Here is a 6,000-nt window from a genome sequence, read left to right as displayed (position 1 = left end):
GATCATCGGATCTAAATCACTATCTATATTTCCGACTGAACTTGGTGGGCTCGAACCACAGACACCCAGACGAATCGTAACGGAAAAATATGAATCGAGGCTCCGTCCAGCCACGATGGAGATCCAGTAATTTAGTAATTTAGTTTATCGAATTCGTCAACAACGAAGGATGACGTTTCATTATGCCATTTCTTCGCTCGTTCTCGAATCGAGGAAAGAACGAACGAAATGAAACGTTCCACGAAGTTTAATTTAATCGGTGGACCGTGGATCGAAGCACCTTACGAGAACGAATACGATCAATTAACGATGGATTCCTAAGAATATTCGTATAATTTTGGCAATCTCTAGATTTCACGGTGATTCGAGAGTCAATCAGGCTTTGAAACAGAACAGAGGAGCTAAGAAGAATCTTTTTCATGGGAATCGTGTTCCCCGCGAGAGCATATCATAATTCGTTTTGTAAGCTAGATTATCGGTGGAAATGGGCAAATTCATCGAAGTAAAATTTCGAATGACAACAAGAAGATAAGTAGTTAATTCTTCATCGAATTCACATAGGCATTTCAATTTTAAAAGTGAAAAGCCGTTTCCTATTGAATTAGTACACATATACATATGTATATCTAAATAAGCATTTAATCGAATCAATTGTTCGACTACATATAATGAACATCTTGAACCGTCTTTCTTTTTACCATGTGCTCTTTGAGTAAAACTGTGCCCAGCTCTAACCACCCGTCGAGTGTCCGAAAGATGATTTAATTTCATCTACGAGCACGCTGTACAAATAATGATCGATCGTTTGTAAATACGCGTCCGTGATACGTTACGTGTGTAAATAGAGGTGTCCTGTTTCGTAGTTGATAATTAAATGTTAGCCTTTTGTGTCGGTTCTCGCCGTACCCGTACAACCTGATAAAACGTTCAGGCAGCTGAATGTAATCGTTTCCAGAAAAAATTCAATTTTCGAAGTAAAACACTCGAGAACTTATTGTTTCGAATATTCCTCCTAAAGTTTTGTTTTAGGATGACTAGAATATTCGACCTAGATATGTTACGTAGAATGTTTTGCAATACTCACGAAATTATGGGTGAGTTTCTCGAAGAATAAGTTGTATTTAAATAGGACGTTCTTTTTATTTCAAATTCGATGCTGTACGAGAAATAAAACGGAAGACGCAGACGGCTAACGAATTATACGAGAGTTATGTATATCGATCAATACATCGAAGCAAAGGGGTGCGAGGAGTAAAGTCTAATTAAACGTGTAATTCCCTTATTACGGTTCCTTTCGATTATTTTTCCCAGAATAGTGCAATAACATAACGTTACTGAAACCCTCCGTTACCATTTAGGTTCACTTCGTGTCGTATTAATTGACAAGAAAAAGGAATTTTTCGTGTCGAAAATTATAAAGGATTCCCGCGATGTTTAAACTTCCGAACACGCTCCGCCCGTTTCCCCGTTCGTTCGGTAAGACTCTGGATCGGTTCGAAGTGCTTGTAAACTTTTGTATAAAGTACCGCGTTAACGATGTATAAAAAGCTACTAGCAATAAACAGAATATCGTAATTTAACTCCGTTTGCCTTTCTTTCATCCGTTTAACATCTTCTGCGTTCAGAATCTCTTCGTTCTAGAACTTTGTTCCTCTCTAATTTTTCTTTTCAGCGTACATTGCTATCGTGACAATCGTGACACAACGTCGCGATTTGAGTTCCGTCTGCCAAGGCGACAAAATGTTCAACCCAAATCACAATGTTTCGGCTCCCGTGTCGAGGCCTTCCGTTGCATGGAAAACGTGTTCTCCTCAGACTACACACTGAGCAAGCATTGTTCGACGGCGACGACCGGCTCGTATTTCCTGGATATCCTGGCGCCGTTGCTCGATCCGTGGTTGTAGAAATTCAAACGAAAGAACATCCTTCTGCCTTCTCCGGTCAGAATAGTTTATACCTATGTATAAAAAAGGAGGCTGGAAAAGGCGACGATCGATCGACGTTTGTTTTCGTTATCCGATTGTCCTCGGGGAGTTATCCTCTTCACGCCGTGGACCGTGGATCATTCTACCGGGCGTAAAATAAACTATCGCTCGATCAAACCAATCCAGACTAAATATTTGCGGTGTCTTACGAAGACATCTCTATCTGACGCCGGTTCGATAACTTCGATCCGACGACATTGTCGACTCTGTATATTGCAAATGAGCTGTCCCGTTCCGCAATCTAAACGGAGCAATCGAGAACGATCTTGAGCTCGGAGTTCGCTTGCAATCAAAGAGGTCAACATCAAACGATGGACGCGTCGATGATGGACGACGAATCTAATGTTGCGAAGAAATTCGATAAATTTTCTTGAGGTTCCAACGATCCTTCACTAATCACGTTCACTAATCTCAATTCTGTCCTCTGTAAGTTAATAATTTCAAGCAAATCACTCCAAAACGATGAAATCGTAAAATTTGCGGAGAATTGCGCGCGACATCTGACTTTGAAGCTATTCGTTTCGCCGTAAATCGCGAATCACCGTCCCACTCAAACGCGCGTTAATGACTAACGTCAATTAGTCGATCGAGGCTCGAGCGTGCTCGTTCCCGCACGCAAAAACCGTTGCCTCTTTGGACAGATCGCGCGCCGTACTCCATGGCAAAACCCGAAGGACGATACTGGCAGCAGGCCGATTGATGACTGTTTGTTTATCGGAATACGCGTCGAGTGGCAGTATATTATAGCCGCATACGTATACATATGTATACGTGTTACACGTTATACATTCGGCCCCGTACCGTATTCTAGAGCTCGGTTTCGCCTTGTATACACTTCAATCGTCTTATGCTGACCATGGTTGCCCGAAGAATTCCCTATCGTAGGGATAAGGTGATGTTACACAGAGCTATACATATACACGAATACGACTTGTGCACACACCATGCTAATATCCCATTAGAAATGAAATTGGAACGACGCGTCCCCAATACAAAAATATACCCCCTCTACTACTCCCTACTACGTCATTTTGTCCCTGGCCATGTTTTCCCTACTTCTCGCGATACTAATCTTGACGAGATTTCTGTAAAGAGTCAAAAATTTTTCGAATTTCGTGAGTCACTGTGATCGACAGTATTGGTCATGAATCAGGAACAATTATAAACTTAGAAACTATAAGAGTCAATTGATTAGAAAGTTCAAGAAATCGTCGTAAGTGGACTGCGGATTTTTATGGAAAATGATATTTTATAAAGTAATTCACAAAGACAAAAAAATAGTAGGAACTTCCTTTTTTCTTTAAGAATCTTCTTGGGTTAAGAATAAAAATGTTCTCTATTATTGTATTTCACAGAGTCAGATAAGCATACAAATGCATAAAACCCGCAGTTAAGTCATAGGCAATGTATGATAATTCATTGAAAAAGTAGAGCACGATGAATACTTTAGATCGAAGATTTAGAAGAAATGTGACTTCTTTATCTCAGTTTGTACGAGTTGATGTTTCATGAAGGATTGAACATTTGTAACCGTTCGAGCAACGTATACGCGAGAAATTGTAACGTAAACGTGGAAATTCATTACAGCAGCAAAGACTCCAAAAGGGTAGGGACGAGGTACGTGCTGCCCCGCTGGAAGGTGTTAAACACGGGAAGGTGGAATCGGCGTCGCTGTTGTAAACTCTTTCCTTGACGAAGCCCAGAACACCAGGCGAACCCCTGAATCAACGATATAAACACTCCGCGGTGCCTAGGAAACTCGGTTATTCTCGGTAACGGCGAAGAGATCGTTGCTTCCTTGTCAAAATGTTGCCCTGAGCCCTCTCGGTACACAAAGGGAATCGCGAACTTTTTCTCCCTTTGCTTTGTACAGGATGTTTTCGCAAAATTCGTATTGTTTCGAATGTGTACCTTTTTTATCGCGTCAACGTGGACGACAGTTTTACAATTTAAAAACACTTTGAACTTTCCGAATAACCGAATATATTGTATACATGCAGTAGAAAGTATTTAAATGCACTGTACAAAGAAATTGTTTTCGGTAAGTCTGCGTAACATGTGCAGAGAAAAATATGAAATTTCAATCTTCTGAATTAGAAGATTCTTCTTCTTTTTAAGTATACATATAAGGAAATCGATATAATACAATGATAAAATGTTCGACCAATCGATCAAGAATATATGTAGAGGAGGGTTCGAAACTAGAAATTTAGCACTATTGTTTCTCTAATGTATGTGATCTCTGATATTCTGTCCTGTCACTTTGCGATTTATACATTATACACCCGGTAGCAAATTAATTTCAAACTCCCATCGAGGTCAGATCCAAACGTCAAACTCTGCGCCACAATCTGGTCAATCTGCCCTCAACCCTCACCGTTTGTTCCATAAATCTATCAGATCTTATCGTACCTCAGGATGACAGATAGTCATTTAGAAAATGAACCCTACCGATTCGCTCACGGAACTTTTTTCCTCCTGCTTACTCCACACTTATTATACTTGTACAGCTACACTACAATTATAAAACGTTACATATTTCTAACATTTTCGTCCATAACAACGACCCCAAAGATTTTTCGTGACGTGCTCCTGTAATAGCAAAAAGATATATTAAGAATATTGGATTAGTTATAGAAACGGTTTGAACCAAGTAATCGAGTAAACGTGAAAATACGAGGTCGAAAAACAGAAAGCAAAAGACATCCTTACGTGGGAATGTTTTCGAGCCAGAGATCTGAGCAAAACAGATACATTCGTGTGCGAGCAACACACCGAAAACGCATACGCGCCCGGCGTAAAAAGCATGAAGCAGACGTTTGTTTGCTTTGACGAGTATCGAAGGTCCGCTGTACGAGGAGTCTAAGTACAACCAACTAAGTACGACTCGACCACTTAGCGTCCTCATGAAAAACTGTCCCGTGCATGTGTCAGCCCGCTCCCTAATTGCTGAGCCCGCGAGATGCTCTTCTCTTGAAGCTTGATGCGCGAGAATAACGCTGCCCGTAATGCTTTGTTTGTCCCCTTTAGGAATTTTTCTGCTTCAATTATCGATGACCATCGTAGCATTTTCAAACTCACCTTGACAGAAACATTTTTCGTTCAACGTGATCGCGCTTATATTATAAATATTAAAACACTTGCTGTATACGAAGATAGTAGTGATCTTACACGGAAGCTACAATATGTATAATTAAACATTTTCCTTTAAAGTTCGTCTTGTATTCGATAAGAGCTCTAATATTTATTCAGTTTACAGTGATATAGTAACAATTATTAAACGACAAACGATACGATTTATTCCGAACGGAACGCGTTCGAACGTCAGACGAACGGATCGATGGAATGACCGAAATGCACCAGACTCGTAACACCACAAATCTTCCTCGAAACCGTTTACACTACGAGAGACGACTGTGCATCGTACCGTAAACAATACCGTTTCCCTCTAACATAGATTATGTTTTCTGTCCGAGTGTTAAACTTTAATGTCTCGCAAATATTCCCTTGTTATCTTCGTTGTTTTCAGTAATGTACACTTTACGATGGTTTAATATCCTATCTACATACAACGTTCAACTGCCCCTGCAAAGATCGTAGACAGTAGTTTGGCAAAGCTGATCCTACAAGGCTCTATATTATCGTATTGATATCCCTACCAAGAGCGCTATAACCTTATTTTCATCGTTCTTCAAGTGAAAATTGAATCGTGCTCCCGCCGACCGACCAGTCACTAAATGCGCCGATCGCGAAGCTGAATCGTGCTTTTATACGCCACAACAACGGATGACCTTCCTCCGCTCAGCCTCGATCTTGTTGATCCCGAAATTGAATTGGTTAATTGACAGGCTTAATCGAGAACAGATTGTCCCCATGGAACGCCCGGAGCGCTGGCTCCAGTCGACCGGGAACAGAGAACGCGAGGGTTACCCCGCCGATTCCACCGAGCCATTATATTTTTCAATTTTCAGCGTAACACTGCTGCAAGTCATTCGGCTCACATTCGTCTCCATTT

Source organism: Dufourea novaeangliae, unplaced genomic scaffold (genome assembly GCF_001272555.1).
Source record: "Dufourea novaeangliae isolate 0120121106 unplaced genomic scaffold, ASM127255v1 scaffold343, whole genome shotgun sequence".
Taxonomy (NCBI): Eukaryota; Metazoa; Arthropoda; class Insecta; order Hymenoptera; family Halictidae; genus Dufourea; species Dufourea novaeangliae.
Note: the sequence above shows the minus strand (reverse complement) of the source record.